Source organism: Callospermophilus lateralis, unplaced genomic scaffold (genome assembly GCF_048772815.1).
Source record: "Callospermophilus lateralis isolate mCalLat2 unplaced genomic scaffold, mCalLat2.hap1 Scaffold_296, whole genome shotgun sequence".
Classification (NCBI taxonomy): Eukaryota; Metazoa; Chordata; class Mammalia; order Rodentia; family Sciuridae; genus Callospermophilus; species Callospermophilus lateralis.
Genome location: NW_027513614.1, coordinates 43,402 through 62,591, shown reverse-complemented (window position 1 = coordinate 62,591; position 19,190 = coordinate 43,402). Strand labels below are relative to the sequence as shown.

General features: G+C 39.4%; 1 pseudogene; it reads left to right on the top strand.

Annotated features, from left to right (window-relative positions):
• Window positions 1–13,941: 13,941 nt before the first annotated feature.
• On the top strand, window positions 13,942–14,866 carry LOC143387927 (protein N-terminal asparagine amidohydrolase pseudogene; annotated as a pseudogene).
• The last annotated feature ends 4,324 nt before the right edge of the window (window positions 14,867–19,190 follow it).

The following is a 19,190-nucleotide window of genomic DNA, read 5'->3' as shown; positions in this document are numbered from 1 at the left end:
CCAGGGCTGTACTGAGCCACATTTTGTTCAAGTTTTAGTTATCAATATCTATTATTTTTAACTTTTTAGTTGGAAATACATGGTATGGGAAAATGCTCTTGCTGGCATGAAATAGAACTATTATGAATATCAAAAAACCAGACTTTTCTCAGAAGGTGCACTTCCCTCGATATTACAGTGGGCCAGAGACAGTGATGGTGAGGTCGTGTGTGGAGGGAGCTTTGCCTTTGAGATTTTTATGGTGACACGCTGAAATATCACCAGGAGCATGGCAGCTAAGGAACTGTGTGAGCCCTGCACTCGAAATTGGAATACCGGGTCGGTACAGGGTTGTTTCTTTAGAGCACCACTGAAGTCTAAAGAAAATACTGAGTCCCCACTATTCCTCTGAAGTGACCACACTAGGTTTTGCCATATTTGAAAAGAACCCTTTTCCTAATGATGACACATTTTTTTTTTGTTTTATTTGTTTTTGTGTAGGTTTAGCAGGTCCCTGGAGAGCAGTTTAGTTTGTTTCTTCCTAGAACCAAAACGAAAAAGTCACACAGCGGGCCATATTCAGTCCTTGGGCACAGTGAAGTGGGGGCAGCACTGCAAAGATGGTAGGAAGCAAAATGGATGCGTTGTGGGTACAAGATACAGAGTGTGCCTAAAAAAGTCCAAGTATGTCAGGAATTTAAGAAAGTAACTAATGTAAGGGAAAAATTTTATAGGAGGTCCTATATTAGAGTTCTCCTGAGAAACCACTAACAAATAGATTATTATAAGGAATTAGCTGACAGTTATGGAGGGTTAGAAGTTCCAGCTTCTGTCATTAGCAGGCTACAGACCTGGAAAACCAACAGATAGTTCCAATCTAAATTCAGAGGCCTAAGAATCCACAGAGCTGGTAGTTGAAGTGTTAGTCTGAAAGTCGGCATTCTCTAAACCCAAGAAGGTCTGAGTTTTTTGAGTCTGAAGACAGGAAAGGCTGGTATCCCATCTCAGGCATCATGTGGCCACATCAGCTCTCTCTTCTAGGCAGGGCTTCAACTCCCACAGGAGGGGAGCAGTCTGCTCACTGGTCCACTGATCCACTGATTCAGAAACACCCTCATTGACATGCCCAGAGCAATGTTTGACCAGTGCCTGAGATCCCCCTGGCCCAGTCAGATTAACACATGAAATTAACTAAAACAGCTCCCTTGGAGCTGAGTGTGAGCCAGCAATGAATTGTTGAATTTACTTTTAAAAATGTGACCCTGGAACGAATGAGCACTGTTCTGGATATCAACACTAAAATAAACCTACTTGTTCATTAATTCAGTCAGTAAGTATTTATCGATCCTCACTTTTTTCAGGGTCCTTTGCTAACTGCTAAAAATCTAATGGTCAGTGATATGTAGTTGGCTCCTTCTTCCCCAGTTCCTTGGTTCCTTAGTTAATTACAGTTGTTATGAACCTTGATGGCTGTTCTAGCAGTATAGATGTTGAGATCCTTACCTGGTAGCTTTAGAGCAGTGTGTCGCAAAGACCTGCCTGGTAAGTGACTCCTGGGCTGAGCTCCAGGGAGTAGAGAAGAGGGTTGAACACTGTAGCAGGGAGCAGACAGCTGGGCAGGTCCTAAATGTGAAGAGCCAGCAACTCTCCAAGGAGGTGAGTATGCTCACCACGAGCCAATGGCTGGTCCTGTTCTAGAAGACAGAGATGCAGGGTTTTGACTCAGTGTGCTACTAGGAGCAGATGGCACCTTCCATGGAAATGAGCTGGTCTAAGAGCATTGGAACCTCCAGGTACCAACTGGGAAGAAGACATCCCATTAACAAGTTTCTTTTCTAAATGAATTGCTCAGTGGTATACAAATTAAGGATAGTGTCATCCCCTGAGTTCTGACTCGGATGACTTCTTGCTGCTCTGCAGTGAGCTGCAGGTTTTGTTTTTTCAGAGACAGATTAACAGTAATAAATTATCAGTTTTATTTGCATTCAGTGAAATTGACTCTCTGTGGAATACACTTCCGTAAGTTTGACAGATACACAGTCATGAATCTTTCCCAGTGATGATAGAGAGCAGCTGTCACCCCCACATTCCCATTTGCTTCTCTTTTGTAGAACCCTGCCCTCATGCCAACCTTTGGAACCACTGACCTGTCCTTATAATTTTGTTTGTATATGTGTCATATACATGCAGTCTTACATGCAGTCTTCTGAATGTGGGTCCTTTCATTTACAGAATGCATTTAAGATTTATCCACGTTGTATGAGGTATTGGGTTTTTTTCTTTAATGACAGAGTGGCCTTCTCTTGTATGGATACTTAGTTTGTTTACCCATTCACCAGCAGAAGAAAATCTGGGTTGTTCCCAGTTTGGAGGATTATAAATAAAGCTACTATTAACACTTATGTACATTTGTATGTGTGAGTGTGTGTGGCTGCAAGTTTCAGTTAGTAATACCAGGAAGGGGCATTGCTGAGCCCTGATAGGTGCATGTTAGGAAGCTCTAACCTCACAAGTGATTGTGCAGGTGGAGGTGGCTGTGTGCATGCTCTGTAGTGGTCCAGATCCTTGCTCTTTTCAGGATTCATTCAGTTCAGAGAGTCTATGGTATCTCCTGATAGTTTTGATTTGAAGTTTCCTAATTATAAATTTCCCTAATTATAAATTTTCCTAATTAATTAATAATGTTGGACGTTTTTATGTTTAAAGATGTAACACTGGAATGAATGAGCACTGTTCTGTATATCAAGTATAAAGTAAACCTAATCTGCCTCTGAAAAACCAAACCTTCAACTTACTGTGTAGCAAGGAGTCAACCTCCTCAGAACTCAGGGGAGTGACACTGTCCTTAATTTGTGTAGCACTGAGCATTTTATGACACCCCTGTATATTTTCTGAAGTGTCTGTTTTAGTCTTCTTCCTATTTTAAAAAAAGTAGTTTTTTTTATTATTGTTTGAGGGTTCTTCATGTATTCTGAATATGTCTTCATTCTGAAATATATTCTGTCAGTCTTTTGTTTAACTTTTTATTCTATCAGTGTCTGAAAGTTAATTTTGATGCAGATAAAAGTTTTCAATTTATTTTTCTTTTGTGGATCCTACTTTTGGGGTAGGGTCTAAAAACTTTTTACCTAACTCAAAATCACAAAATTATTTTCCTAGATGCTTTATAGTTCAACACTGAAGGTTTTGATCCATTTTGAGCTGATTTTTGTATGAAGGGTGGGATATGTATTCAGGTTCATCTTTTTTTTTTTTTTTTTTTTTTTTTTGCATCTGGACATCCAGTTGTTATTATTTGTGGAAAAAACTTCTCCTTATTCAATTGACTACCTTTGTAGCTTCATATAACATTACCTTCCTGTGTTAATGTTGACCTGTTTCTACAGTCTCTGTGTGTGTCTTAGCAAATACCAGGCTGTCTTGATCACACTAGATTTATCGTACACCTCAAAAATGGGTAGTATACATTCGTCAATTTTGGTCCTCTTTTGCAATAATTTTTATCATTTTAGATTTTTATGATTGCTTGTTGAAAGCAGAATGTGTTATGGAAACAATTGAGGTAGAAGTAAGTCATTCTTGAACCTGTAGGTGAGCCCCTCATATTTTCCTGTGGGGCCTTCAGTGTGGGGATGAAGGGGGAGGTAGGCGATTTGAGGGTTGGTATGGTTGCCGGCTGCCCCCTCTGGTCATACCTTGTGCTTGGCGTGGGGTGGATTTCCAGGTGGTTTTACTCCTTCTCTGTCTCCTAGCTGCTCTCAAACCCTTCTTTCCTCAAACCTCCCCTCAGTGGCGTAGTGGAGAGGGTGGGGGCTTCTTTCCAATTAAGCCAACATTGTGCCTTTTGCTCTTGGGGGTGGGTGGTCTTGGCAGTCCTGCCCACTCCCTTGCTGTGGCTGCCCCGTATTTGATGGTTCCCTGGGGCAGTAGTTTTTTCTTCCCCCTTTCCCCTAAGGCTTTTCCATGGGGTGTGGGTGGGGAAGAGTCTGAGGAAGAAACTCATTCCCAGTGCTTCCCAGCCAGGACTGTTGCTGTTTAACCAATGAAGACATAGATGAAACCCGCAGGGTCAGTAGAGAAGGTCAGATGGAGGATGTGAACCCTCCGCCTCCCTTTTATCTGAGGCCCCCGGGGCTCCACTCTGCTCTTCCTCCTCCAGTCTGTATCTCTCCCGATCCCTGTGGTCTCTGCCCCATGGACAAGTGCTGGCTTCTCTGCACAACTGCAGAGAAGTTGGGTCTTCATGGTGGCCCTGTGACCACAGCGCTCTGATAGATTCAAAAAAGTCTTGAACTTGTGACTTGTCTAGCTTGCTTTGCTGTGAAGCCAGGAGAAATGTCTTTCTAATTCCCCATACCTGAGGAAGTGACCCAGAGTCTGTGTGGAAACCTGCAGTTCCACAGTGACAGTTTGAACTCCGAGAAGATTATTGTCCTGTCCATCTGAATATGTATCATCTATTAGTATATTCCTTATAATTTATTTCCAGCAGCTTTTAGAAAGCTAATTAGCCTCTTTTTAAAAGGCAGTAAGTAAATTCATCATATCAAGAAAAAAAGAGCAATGAATGTATTTCCTTTCAAAATCTTCCTCTGTGCTTTTGGCTGCCTCGGTCTGGAGTTGCAAGGCACCTATGGGCTTGTCAGCATTCAGACTCAAGGCAGGAACATCTAACTCAAGCACTTGAAGCTGAATGAAAGAAAATATTAAGAATATAAGGCTGAATATTAATGAAACTGAGAAATGAAAGATACTTAATAAGACATATTCAAAGTAATGAGCTTCTTAATAAGATATTTAATAAGATATATTCAAATTCATAAGCTCCATTAAAGGATATTATAAATAAATAAATAAATATATATATATATATATATATATATATATATATATATATATATATATTAAGTCAGACCCATTAACATATTGCTGCTGTTAAATAAGTTGATTGATATTTTGTCTGAGTTTGATAACCTACACTGTTGCATTATTTCAAATGGAATATTATATGTATACACACAAACACATATCAACATGTAAAAATCTGTTCTAGACGTTCTAAATTATTCATTATTCATGAATGTGTACTTTGGAGGAGTTTTCTTTTTATAGATTATAAAATAAAATTGAATAGAAATGTGGATCTTGTTTTACTTGGTCTAAGTTTTTCCAAATAGATGACTTTGAAATAATGAGAGGTACCTGAACATGGGAATTCTGAGTTTACTAAAGTTTTCATCGAAGGCTTTTTTTTAATTTTTTGGGTACCTGGGATTGAACTCAGGGGCACTGGACCACTGAGCCACACTCCCTGCCCTATGTTGTATTTTTTTAGAGAGAGGTCTCACCAAGTTGAGAAGCGCTTGACTGTTTCTGAGGCTGGCTCTGAACTCACGATCCTCCTGTCTCAGCCTTCTGAGCCGCTGGGATCATAGGTGTGTGCCCCTGTGCCTGGCACTTACCTAATGCTTTAAAATATTAAAGTAGCATCTTCTTTACTCAGTGCCTTTCATTCACGATGCAGATCTACGGCGTCAGTGATTTGTGAAGACCGTTTTGAGCACTGGAAACCTGCCAGTGTACGGCATTGGCTCTCTACAACCCTCAGGGTCAGGTCCACACTTCATTGAAAAGCTCACAAAGCCCAGCATTTACTCTTTTCCACAGTTCTTTCTTCCACACTTTGCTCAAGGGTATTTCTACAAGCCCATGCAGGTGCTGTTGCCTTAACTAGGTTTTCTTTTCCCTTTCTATGGGCCCCAACCCTTGACCCTTGCTATTCATCCTCTCCCCTCTCCTGGCTTTGACCTCACCAGCCTCAACCTCCACACCCCATTCCCTTGACCTTATCCCACACCTATTAGATTTGTAACTTGAAACTTACTTAATGTCATTTTTTTTTTCTTTAAACTATAAGCATCAAAAGAGCAAATCTGGAACTGGATACGTGGGAAGCCAAGGTAGGAAGGTCATGAGATCAAGGTTAGAGCTCAGTGGAGAGCACTCTCCTAGCATGCACAAAGCCCTGGGTTCTATCCCCAGAACCGCAAAAGATTTACAAGAGCAGGTCAGGACTGAGGCAGTTTTGCTCTTCAGCACACACCCAGAGCTTGGCATGGTGCTCACAGTAGGTCTTAAGTCATGATGTTTTGGCAATTTGGGATGGGAAACACATAACTTCAATACCCTGTGTTCATTGATATGATAAACAGTGATAGAATTGCTAACATAGAAAATTAGAGTTGATCATTTCTTATTGACACATTAGTAAGTGCAATGGAAGAAGACTCACTAATGCCATGACAGCATTTAATAAAGATTTGACCATAGAAAGTGACTCAACCTTGAAGACCAAAGAGAAGCCAGGCACATGAGAGAAGGAGTGTGCAGACCAGGCACAGGAGGTTGGAGCAGCTGTCTGGTAAGGGTTACCGGGGAAAGCCACGCATGGCTGGAGTCCCTGGGGAAGGGTGAGTGGCAGCAGTAGAAACTCGCTGGAGGGGCCATAGAGGCAGGTGGGCCACCCTGGTAGCTTGGGGGAGAGAGAGTAGGAGTCTGGACTTGAGTGATGCTATTCCAATGGGGTGATATGGAATTGGCAGCTCAAACTTTTTCCCTCTGCTAATCATTAGATTCAGTCTAATGGGAGCAAAGATGTGCTTTATGGAAAGGAATATATACATATATTCATTCATCCTCTTTCTCTCTGCCTATCTGTCTGTATCCATCCATCCATCCATGTATGCATGTCAGCATTGGTGATCCAGGGGTTTTTAGGGGCTCCCCTTGCTCAGGGACAATGGAGATCTGTGATCACTGATAAGTGAAGCACAGATCCTTGCGGCAACCCTGTGGAGTCAGCGGATGCTTCCCAACACAGCTGCAGGCCTTGATTGGCAGCAGCCCACAGTGTGGGCCGTGTTTTGTTTTCTGTCAGCAGTGTATCACAAGTATTTTCCTCAGTGGGCTGAATATACCCTGAGTGGGAGGCTGATAAAAGCAGCCCCTTCTTCATGCATCACCCTGAATGATTTCAAAGGGAAGAGGAGCAGCTGTGACAGTGTTCACATGAACCACTGGGGTGGTCTCTTCTTTGTAGTCTAACAATAATATTGCACCCTGGCTTGCATTCCTCAGCTGGAGAAGAGCAGAGGTGCCTAAGCAAGACATGCTTCCTCCTTGACAAGTCTTAAAACCGCATCTGCCATGCCAAGGAAATGACATCCTTGCCCTTCTGGGGAATTTCTCTTCAAAGTAAGCATGGAGAAGTCATCTTCATAGATTTATTACATGTCTGAATCAATATTTATCTCATACAGTTACTTGAACTAATGTGTAACAGCTTGGTATTTACTTAAACAATCCAAAGGGTTTTTATTTCCCTCCCAGCTGCAGGAATATAAAAAGAAGTCTTGTATACATGCAGAAGACCATCATATTAAGAATACTCTGCTCCACAAGTAGGTCTAAGTATTGTTGTTCCTGTTTTGTGATTTGTGGGTCAAGAGCCATTTTTGTGTATTTCTGAGTGTCCTATGAAAAAGTTATCTTACAAAGGGACTTTGTAATACATGTGACGTGACCAAATATATTAGCAAGATGTATTGAGTTACAAGATATAATTGAGTCTAATACAACATGTGACGTGAACAAATATATTAGCAAGATGTATTGAGTTACAAGATATAATTGAGTCTAATACAATGAATATCTGATGAATGTTATATAGATAAGCATGTCAGTAGATATCATATCCATATCAATGTATAACATATAACATATATCATAGTATTATAATAATAGATATAGATGTCAATATATCAATAAGTATATACTACAAAATAGATCATTGGACATGGTACTAAAACTCTAGTAGTTTAATGTTGAACACTCATGAGTTTAAAAATGTGAAAAATGACATTCCTTGAAGGTGTGACTATCTGCTGTTCTATTTTATAATATCACCATAGCTCCTTCAACAGGTCAAATTACCTCTTTTCATACAAAACACATAGCAATTATAAATGCACAAAATAAAAGTGAATGTGCCATATAACATTATGCACAGTACAATATAGAGCAAGTTCTGCATGAATGAAATCAATCACCATGTGCTTGTCCGTGTTTCTGAGAACCTTAAACAAAAGGAAGCATTAAGACCATCTCAGGGGTTACAGGATATCAGAGTCAAATGCCAAATTTGTTTCTAGAGAACAAATGTGTCTGAAAAAGCTATTATAGATGGTAAATTTAAGCAGATGTACATTTTCTCGATCCATAAGAAAATTGTCATTTGTTCACTTAAGTTGACACAGATTTACACAGAGCAAAGAGTTTTATGAAATAAGAGCTGGTACAGATTGGTATCTTAATCCACACATTACATAGACAGCTTTGACCCTTTAAATAATGACAAAATGAAGGGGTAGATGAAATTTTACTAGTGTGTCCACGAGCATCTATCTAAATGAGATACATGTACCATTTCAGCTGTATTTGCAAACATGAGGCTTTCACACAGACACCCAAGATGTTATTTTAACTGCTCATTTTACAGATTTTATTTCTTTCATCAAAGAGAAACAAAATGTTTCATCTCCTTATTGCAGCAAAGATTAAGTGTAACAAGTGAAGTGTAAGCCAGGCGCCCTGCAGCTGGGTTGAATCAGGGGTTTTCACACAGGGCTCAGACTGCCTCCCAGGGGATTCTTGCTTGCCTGGGATGCTCTTGTGCCCTGCCATGAGCGACACATCTGAGCAGTGCCCCTTGGGCTCCTGAGGTGCCCGTGCCTTCCCCTCCCTGTGGAAGGGCTTGCTGGATGCTGCAGGGAGCCGCAGGTGGTTTCCTCTGTCCCTTTAGTATTAGTGTCTTTGTACTCACTTAACCTCTAAATACTAAATGCAACTGAAATTCTTTTAAGTCAGCTAGCAGGAGGGATAAAGCCTACTATTACAAGTGTGTATTTAGGGAAAAAAAAGAAATGAAACTTCAATTGACTAATACTAGCCAATTTTTAAAGAAAATTATGCTTAATTTTAACTGTATTTTTGAACAGTTGAGACTTGTTATTATAGACAAATTGCCTGTTGAACAGTGAGATTGGTGAGTTTGTATTGCCATCTATGTTCACATTTTCTGTCCTTGGTGAGGATTGGGTGAGGGGTCATGAGCTTGAGGAGTCATGATTCACAAGAAGAAGGAGGGCAAAGAGAGATGGGAGGGAAGGTCCTGTGCAGTCACTTTCTCCAGAACTTGCATTCCCACACTGCAAACCAAATAAACATCTTTGTTAATAAAATTTCCTGAAGCACTCTGTCGTGTTTTGTGTGGCAGAAGCAGCTGTGCATTAGTCTTATCATGAGTGCTGATTTGTCCATAGGAAATTTGTGACCAGGGTGAGTAGCCAAATGTCCCATGGATAATAGAAGCAGCAGCACAAGATCCACTTGGCACCTCCTTGGTTCTGCTCTTGGAAGCAGAGGAGCATAGTTACTGCCCCCCACAGTCCTGGGAGCAAACTCTTTATTCTCCCCATGTCTGAATGAGGAAAGTGAGTCACAGGTGAAGATAATTTGCCTAAAGACATTAAGCCCAAATATGAAATATCCTCCTCTACTGTTATTTATTAAATAGACTTGACTCTGTAGACAATGTTATTTTCCCAGCAAGTGAGTTACCTAGAACAGAAGCCTAAGCTAGCAATGCCGGTTAAAGACCAATTTAGTCCCGCAAAATACCAGGGTCATGCATCCCTGCTAAATGGAATCTTTTTTTACAGGATCTGCTGCTTATATATTCAAATGCAAATGATCTACTTCTCTGTGACATTCTGCTACTCCGTAGATGGACTGATGGGTAGTGCACGATTTATCAGTCCTAACAATGAAACAGTTTCTTACAATTCTATTGTTTTCTAATTTTCCTTCTATATGGAAAACAAGAACTGTCATGTTGGTATGAATATGGTTTTTCATAAAAGAAGACCGAGTCTTAAACTAGAACACAGAAACAGGGAAAAGTACCTGTCAGAGGAAAATCGAACTTGATTAAGATTCACACTGAAACATAACTATGTGACACAAGTCCTCAGGGAATGAATGGTGTGTGTGTGTGTGTGTGTGTGTGTGTGTGTGTGTGTGTGTGTCTGTGTGTGTGTTTTGTGCACACACATGAACACACACATATGAATGCACGCTGCTTCTTGTAGTTTTTATGTTCTTGTCTGTTTATCTTTCCTTTGCTCATAGGCCCCAGCATGGATCTCTGAGAAGTAGTTCCAAAGTTCACACTCCTGAAGTCTTCCTCCGCAGACTCTCCTTCTGCCTCTCACACTGGGTTCCACACACTCAAATTCCCTATATGGATTTTTCCTTGGAACATAGAACCCCAAATTTCTAAAGTCGCCCCTCTCTCCCTCCTACCAGACCTTTCCTTTGGTTCCTCTCTGTTAACCAGTTCTGTTAATCAGGTCTGACCTTCTGAAACCTCTCGCTCCTCCCTGGTCCTCCCTTTGTAGCCTCAGCTCCAGCCCCAGGAATTACCCTGGGCCCCAGGAATCCCTGCCTCTCTCCCTCTTCCCTCAGTGCTTCAGATGTCTGAGTCTCAGCCGGGTTCACATGGCACGTTCACAGTTACTGACTCTGTGACCTCAGCTGGCCAGTTCACTTCATCTCCCAAATAGGGATGATGATGTCCCCCTCACAGGCTCCTAAGGGGGACAGAATTATGTGGTGACTATAAAATTCTGAGCAGGGAACTTGGCAACTAGGTTGCATGTTAGCTATTCTTAATTATGACCACCTCAGTGTGACCCCGTGATGAAGTCATTGTTTCTCAAATATTTAGAAGATTCATAAACTGCTTCATCAACCTATTGCATCTCAAATCCTCTCCAACCTTGCTATCATCTGTCTTGGATTATAACTATTCATTCATTGATTTTGATGTTCAGATCCTTATTAACTAATGGTTTGAACATCTTTCATGTGTTCTTTATCCATTCATATGTCCTCTTTGGAGGAAAGTCTGTTCACATTCTTTCCATCTTTCTAAATTGGGTTATTTACTTTTTATTCTTGAATTGTGAGAAATCTTTATGGAGCCTGGATATAAGTCCCTGTTCAACACATGATTTACAAATTTATTTTCCTATTCTGTAGTTTTTTATTTATTTATTTAATGTTTTTCTTTGATGCAAAAAAGTTTTATATTTTGATTAAGTCCAAAGGGTTAGTCTTTTATTGCCTCTGTGTGTGTGTGTGTGTGTGTGTGTGTGTGTGTGTGTGTGTGTGTTTTCCTAATGAATCTAGATAGATTTCTACCACTGCAACCTGTACTAGAATTTTGGTTTACGTGATGGGTACTACAAAATAGTAAATCTGAACACTCAGAATTGGCTCTGGTTGAGTTTTAGATTCTAAGCAGCAAGCAAAGGCCTGAGACATAGTGAAAGATCAATGAATTCTTGTTGAATAGATTAATTCATTCCTTAATACTCTTTTTCAATAAGAACATTTAAAACTACCCAGAACAAAATCCTGAATAATTCAAGAAATAACAGTTTTTGCTCTTTGAATAATTAATTCTGGAAATTTTTGGTTAACAAAAATGCTGATATATATTCCTTAAATTGAAATTTTAATTCTGCAAGCATGCATAAAAGTACATTTCAACCATAACATCAGGAAAAGTGAGTTCCTGATTTTGTTTTGGAAACACCAGAATAAGTGATAAGAGATGCTTCATTTTTAAAATTAAATATTTATTTTTGTAGTTGTAGTTGAACATAACAACTTTATGTTATTTATTTATTTTTATGTGGTGCTGAGAATCGAACCCAGGGCCTCGCATCTGTGAGAAGAGTACTCCACTGCTCATCCACAACCCAGCACTTTTGTTTTTTTTTTTTTTTTTTTCTTTTTTAAAAATGTGTTTGCTGGGGCTGGGAATGTGGCTCAAGTGGTAGTGCACTCGCCTGGCATGTGTACGGCCCCGAGGTTTGATCCTCGGCACCACATACAAACAAAGATGTTGTGTCTGCTGAAAACTAAAAACTAATTATTAAAATTCTCTCTCTCTCTCTCTCTCTCTCTCTCTCTCTCTCTCTCTCTCAAAAACAAAATCAAAAAAATATGTGTTTGCTGCCAGGTGCAGTGGCACATGACAATAATCCCATGGCTCATAGGGATTGTAAGTTCAGAGTCAGTGAGGCCCTAACCAACTTAGTGTGACCCTGTCTCTAAAAAAAGGAGGGGGGATTGCTGGGAGTATCACTTGGAGGTTAAGTTCCCTTGCATTCAATCCCCAATGCAAAAAAAAAAAAAAGAAAAAAAAAGGGATTCCACCTCTTGGGTCCCCTTCTTCATCTGGGAGAAGTCTTTTCTGCTGTCTTTAATAAAGCTTCTACTTTCCACTCTGACCTTGCCTCAGCATGCTTCTCTGGTGTTATACTTCAACATTGGGGAAGCAAGGACTCCTCACAGGTAAGCACCGGTAACACCATGGCTTGGAATGTCATTGTTAAATGCATCATCATACTTGGCTATTTGTAACACATGCTATTTTATTAGTTTGTGTTCAACTTCAAGACAGAGCCCTGCTGAATAATTCTCGTTAACTCCTATCATGGCCCAGTTCAGTATATGGTTTAACTCTGCTCAAATTTGCTTTTTTCCGTTGTACATGGACACAATACCTTTATTTCATTTATGTACTTATTTTTTTTGTGGTGCTGAGGATTGAACCCAGTGCCTCAGATGTGCGAGGCAAGCGCTTGACCACTGAGCTACAACCCCAGCCCTCAGATCTACTTTTTGAAAAACATCAACAGGTACAAGGATAAAGGTGGGTACACAAGTGCAAGAGAGAATGTGGCTAAGCAGAGTGAATTCTGAAAAAAGTCAGGCAAGCAGGAAATGAGAGACGTCAGTATTGGAAGATAGCAATCTTAAGGTTCTAAAAGCCTGCACCTCCTCACAAAACATCCCACTACGCTTTCAGAAGATATTTCATGGGGAAAAAATAAAAGGAAACTCTGGAAGCAGACATCAGCAGCTGCCCTGCCCTCCGGGAGCCCCACCTACTCCAGTCCCACTCCTGCCTGGAACCAGCCCGGGCCAGTGACGTCAGGACTTGGCCATGCAGAGCTCAGGAGGCGGCCGAGGCACTGGGGAAGGAAGCAGTAGGGTGGCTGCCTCTTCTGCACCTGCCTCCCATGGTCTCTCTGGGCTCGCTGAGGGGCAGAGGTCTCCAAGGCTGCCTTGCGCTCTTGTTCTCCTTCCCTCCATGTGCCCTGACGACGCTGCTGGCGCCGGGGTCTTTGGAAGTCATGGAAGCATCTCTCAACCTGGCTCCTCAGCAGAGCAGACCGTTTATGAGCTGCAGGGAAATACCAAGAGCTATTTCTTGTCACAAGAAGGCTTATGCTTTTTTATAAAAAAAATACCAGTTTACGTAATTAATCAGGGTGCATTTTAAGTTCTTTTTTATATAATGCATGACTTAAAAATACTAAGGAATGATCCTTTGTTTTTAATGATGCATAAATGGAAGTAATGTTAGTTGGCAGTATTTGATTATAAGAAATTAATAAAGTAATTGTGTTTTATATAAAAAAAGAATCATCCATTGATGTCATCCTACTTGTGGTGAGGTAGGCACAAGAACATATTGAGAAAGAGTAAGAACGTATTGGATCAAAAGTCAACCATGTTACTTCAAAGTAGTCAATATACATTTTAAACTAACCTGGTTTAACTAACGTCATGTTTTGCATAAGCACAAAGGTGTTGTATCTGATTCTGCACCATTTTTTTTATTTCTATCAGGAGAGTACACTTTTTTAGTCATTGAAATATTTCTTCAACGTGAAATATTTTTTTAAGGTTTGAGGGGTCGGGCCGGTGTCAACACGGGGCTGGGGAGGCCGCCTCCCTGGGCCTTCCCAGGCGGTGGCCACTGCGATGCTGCTTCTGGTCTGCAGGCGGCGAGTGTGCCTGCCGCAGTCCGCCAGGGAGCTGGTTCGAGACCACCCGTCTCTGGAGGAAAGAGCCAGACTTCTCAGAGGTCAACAAGTGGGACCCCAGGGCCTTCTGTATGTTCAGCAAAGAGAGCTTGCAGTGACCTCCCCAAAGGATGGCTCCATCTCCATTCTGGGTTCTGATGATGCCACCACTTGTCATATTGTGGTCCTGAGGCACACAGGTAATGGGGCTACCTGCCTGACACATTGTGATGGAACTGACACCAAAGCTGAGGTCCCCTTGATCATGAACTCCATAAAATCCTTTTCTGACCACGCTCAAAGTGGAAGGCTGGAAGTGCACCTCGTGGGAGGCTTCAGTGATGACAGGCAGTTGTCACAAGAACTTACTCACCAACTTCTTAGTGAATTTGACAAACAAGAAGATGACATTCACTTGGTGACATTATGTGTGACAGAATGAAATGACCGAGAAGAAAATGAAAACCACTTTCCAATAATTTATGGCATTGCTGTCAACATTGAAACAGCAGAAATGTACAGAGCCACATTTCAAGATCGAGACCCCGAGAAGGAGCTGCGAGCTGCCCGATCTTTAGCTGGAGGCCCCATGATTAGCATTTATGATGAAGATTGAGAAACTTCGGATAGGCCCGTATTCCTGGATTCCATTTCCATATGTGGATTTCTGGTTGCAGCAAGATGTTAAGCAAATACTAGAGAACCTTTCCACTTCCCCTTTGTCTGAGCCCCCCCCCCACTTTGTTCAACATATCAGATCTACCTTGATGTTTTTAAAGAAATACCCCTCTCCAATGTATATGCTGTTTCCTGGAAATAAAGCTCTCCTCTACAGGAAAAACGAAGATGGCTTATAAGAAAAGATATCTCCTCCAGGAAGATAAATGTAGGAATTACCAAAGAAAGCTACTTTTTGACATGACAAAGACCATCGGTGGGTTTGGAAAGAAGATAAATTTGGAATATACACCATTGAGTCTTAGGTTTCCTTCCTTCCTCAGCGTCCTTCAAATGACTTTCAAAATAAGATCTTATTTTGGCAAAGGCAAAAAAAAAAAAAGAAATACTTAATGTATATGATTTTTGTCATACAGTTTTTCCACTAAAAACTTTAGTTCAGAAGCTTCAGCAATGAGAATTAGGTTAAAAAAAATAGCATCCCATGTAGAAACACCTTTTAAAAAAATAATAATTTTTTTTTATATTTTGTTTCTTTACTTTTGACATTTAGACTTTTTTTCTCCTGCTAGTTTTCTCTTCACCCAGGATTTATTTTGAGGATTTTCATTACTTGAGATGGGTTTTACTAGTTGTCGGTTTACTCCAGCTCTTCTCTGCTGCTCTTTATTTGTGTGTGTATAACAATAAAATGTGCTAGTGCAGTGGGCCAATCGGCTTTTAAATCCTCCAGGAGGCATACAGCAAGTGCTGACTCTATGGTAGGCATTACACTAGAAGCAAATCTAAATTTTTCTTGTTTGAAACTTCTAAAAGAAACCTTCTAAGTTTGCTGAAATAGAATTTCTGAAGGTAATTAATGGACAGAGCACTTTAAAAGGTTTTTATTCTGTCACATGAGTTAAAGATTTTCTCAGAAGACATTTTACCATTTAGATCCTATAAAAGTGGTATTCATTAATTTTTATGGATGAACATGTGTATGCATTTTCATGTAAATGAAATCTGTTATAGTTTGAGATTTAAAAAAGAGAAAAAACTCTACAATGAGATTTTAAAGTTTGTCATAGCAGTTTAAAAGTATAAGGGAATAGAAGTGATTCTATTTGTCATGTTTTAGTTGCTGTGACCAAAATACCTGACATAAACAACTTAAGGGAGGAAGGTTTCTGTTCTGGCTCATGGTTTCAGAGCTCACAGTTCTGGAAACAGGACTTCCCCACCTCTTCATTATTTTCTACTCTTTAGAAATTCTAGAACACAGCCTCTTATTGGTTCTTCTTGGGTCAGATATTCCCACTGGCTGCTGATCTTCACACTGTGTGGGTTGGGCTCCACGTACCCTATTTTGAGTTGACAGATAGAAGAGGTGAAGTGTGAAGTGGGAAGTGGGAAGGGGAGGTTCAGGGCGAGGGAACTTATCTCACAGGCACACCACCCAGGGTGTAGATAAACTGTCCCCCCTTGTTGTGACTCTTACCTTAGAGCAGTAATTCATTGTCTAAAACACAAAAATTACATAAGATGTTCAGTTAATGAATGCATCACTGTGGCCTGTGTAATAATACTGTGTAATAAAGAGCCACAATGTCTGAAAGTCCCTCAAGGGAACACGTGCATTGAGGTATCACATTCAGGAAGTTCTAGGCTCAGGTGTTAACTGGGAAGCTCTGATTTGGGCTGCAAATCTTTCAGCTGGTATTCCTGAACTAAAAATCCATGGTCCTCTTTCTGGAACTAGTGGGCTAGCAGGGCCATATTGTTTTAATGATCATGACAGAGATACACAGCAAACACATTTCAAGCCTCTACTTTGTCATATTTCTATATCCAAAGCATGTGTCTTGGGTGAGTTCCAAGTCAAGAGGCAGGGAGGACCCTCCACCTTGAGTGGGAGGCACCCTGCTGGTGCTCCAAGGGAGGGGGCAGACCATCTCAGCCTGCAGCTTCAGTACAAGTCAAGCAACTCTTCTGTTTTCAGCAGTCTTAATAGAGCTTTCTCCATTTCATCATCTCCAGTATCTATTAAGCGAGGAAAAAAATGAAGAAAACATTGATGAACTGAGACTACATAGTCAATAACCTCTATCCTTTCCCTCTGTCCATCTCACAGATTCTAACAGATGGAAAGACTGCTATCATGGCCTTTCGGATTGGGCTATAGAAAGAACAAACCAGGAAGTAAAGCAAAGCATGTGGGGAAAAACTCACATTCAAGTTTTATTTTTAACACGCCTTTTCCTACTTTTTTTCCATTTTGCAATTTTAATAGCTTTTAAAATTATTTCCATTTTACATTTTTTTGGTAAGTTTCCCAATATTTAACTAAATTAAATATATTTTAAGTTTTCCTCTGATTTTATCATTGTGGATGCTATTACCCCCTCCCTCCTTTTTTTCTTTTAAATATGGGAAGGCAAATTAATCTCATTTGCAAATTTTCTGTCATGCTGCTCTGATCATATTATTTCCTTGCTCATAGACTTTCATTGGTTCTTTATTGCTTATTGAAGTAAGTCCAACTACCTAGCTTTTTAGGAATCTTGTATAAATTAAATGTAATATGAGATGTGATCTATTTTGTGGTTCATGAGGGACCATCAGGTCTATCAGCAATTATGATTTTATTGAGACTTGACTATACAATTTTCTTTTATGAGACATAATTATATAATTCTAAGATTTATAATCAGGAGAAATAGTTAATACAGACAACAAATACTTTTTTGGTGTTCAGCAAAAAAGTAATTTTGATCAACTTTGAAAAAATTCAGTAATTTGTCATTGCTAAGAACATGGATCCAACTTTTCATATCCATGTTGTATAAGGATAAGGATCTTTTCTTATATTTAATTGTTCTCTACTATTGATTTTGAAGTTATAAAACACTGGTCATATACTTTAGAATAATGATTTCTCCTGTCCTCTGTGTCAAATCAAGACATTTGCTGGGTTTTGAAATTTTCCTTCTCTTTTTATATTTGCCAGCTTGGCGTTGGTGCTGTTGATCTCCACAGCTTTTGGTGCTGTCATTGTTGTAGATCTGGGTTATTTAAGGTTTTGATTTTGTTTCTGTTTTGATTGGGAATGGAAGGTGATTGTGTTCAATCTCTTAAGTGCCTGGGCAACAGGTAAGGAAACCCCCAGTATTCTTTTTTGTTTTGAAGAATTATAAAGAAAAGAAATATAAATTGCTTGTGAAAGTGTTGAATAAAAAACTAAGACATGAGAAAAATGATTCGTAGTGTATCTATCTGTACAGAAAAATACATTTTAACTTATAGATTTTGTGAAAGTCTCAGCCTCTTTCATTATAACTTAAGTTTATCCAGGATAAAACCATTATCTTGCTCATTACAATATTACATACCTCTTTGATAAATCAGTTATGGGTGATTTTTTTGAAAGTTTATAGTTCACCAAGGTGCTTAAGTGTAAATATAATTTTTAGGGATAAATCTTTTTTTGCCATGCTGGGGACTGAACCCAGGTTCTCACACACACTAGGCAAGTGTTCTGCCACTTAACTCCATCCCCAGTCTAGTGTAGATAGAGTTTTTAAAAACCATTTGAAAAACCCAAATTCTTAATGATGAAATATCTAAGTATTCTGAGGCATAAATTTAGTTTAGTAAGTGCCTCATTAACATATTTGTCAGGCATTAGGATTTGTTTTTAATAGTACAAATTTCAGAATCATAATAAAAGACAGTAAGAATATTCTTTTGTATCTCAGTGGTGAGTCTTGACTTTAATTTTTTTAAGTAACTGCATAAATATGAATTACTTCTGATATCAGTCATGATTTTCAGTTCTTTATGAATCTAAACATTTTGCTTTCTCTACTTCTTTTCTTTTTACATTTCCAATTTTATGTAATTCAATAAGTAAAAATTAATGTGAAAGTTTTACACCTTATTTTAATTGAGAGTTATCTAAAATTTTGGAATGGAAACGGTGTAAATTTTTATCTCTAAGAAGAATGAATCATTTAGAACAGGTCTACTATGGATTTGTAAATAATGAATGAAAATCTACCACTTTTAATATTCCCTGCTGAAATGTAGATATTACTTGTAAGAACAACTGTTTCCTGCCTTGAAGATATGCCATTAAGAAATAATGAGAGTTCTATTTTGAAGAATCTCTATTATTTTTATTAATAAGTAAGTTGCAAATTATCTGAAACCATCCCCAAATTCTAAGTGTTAGTTATTGACTAATTTTAGTTTTGCAAGATATAATAGCTACTTGTATATTAAAAAAATTTCAATAGAGAAATAAAGTCCTGTGTACAAATTATTTTTAACTCTTTGTTGTTCTTTGGCTTGTGGGGGTGGGGGGGGAGAAAGAACTACTTACTATTTTTGATGTATAAAAAAAGCTGTCTAGTGATCAAATAAAAATCCAAATGGCTTTCCTCATAGAAATAGAAAAAGCAATTATGAAATTTGTTTGGAACAAAAAGAGACCCAGACTAGCTAAAGCAATCCTTACCAGAAAGAGTGAAGCAGGTTGTATCACTATAC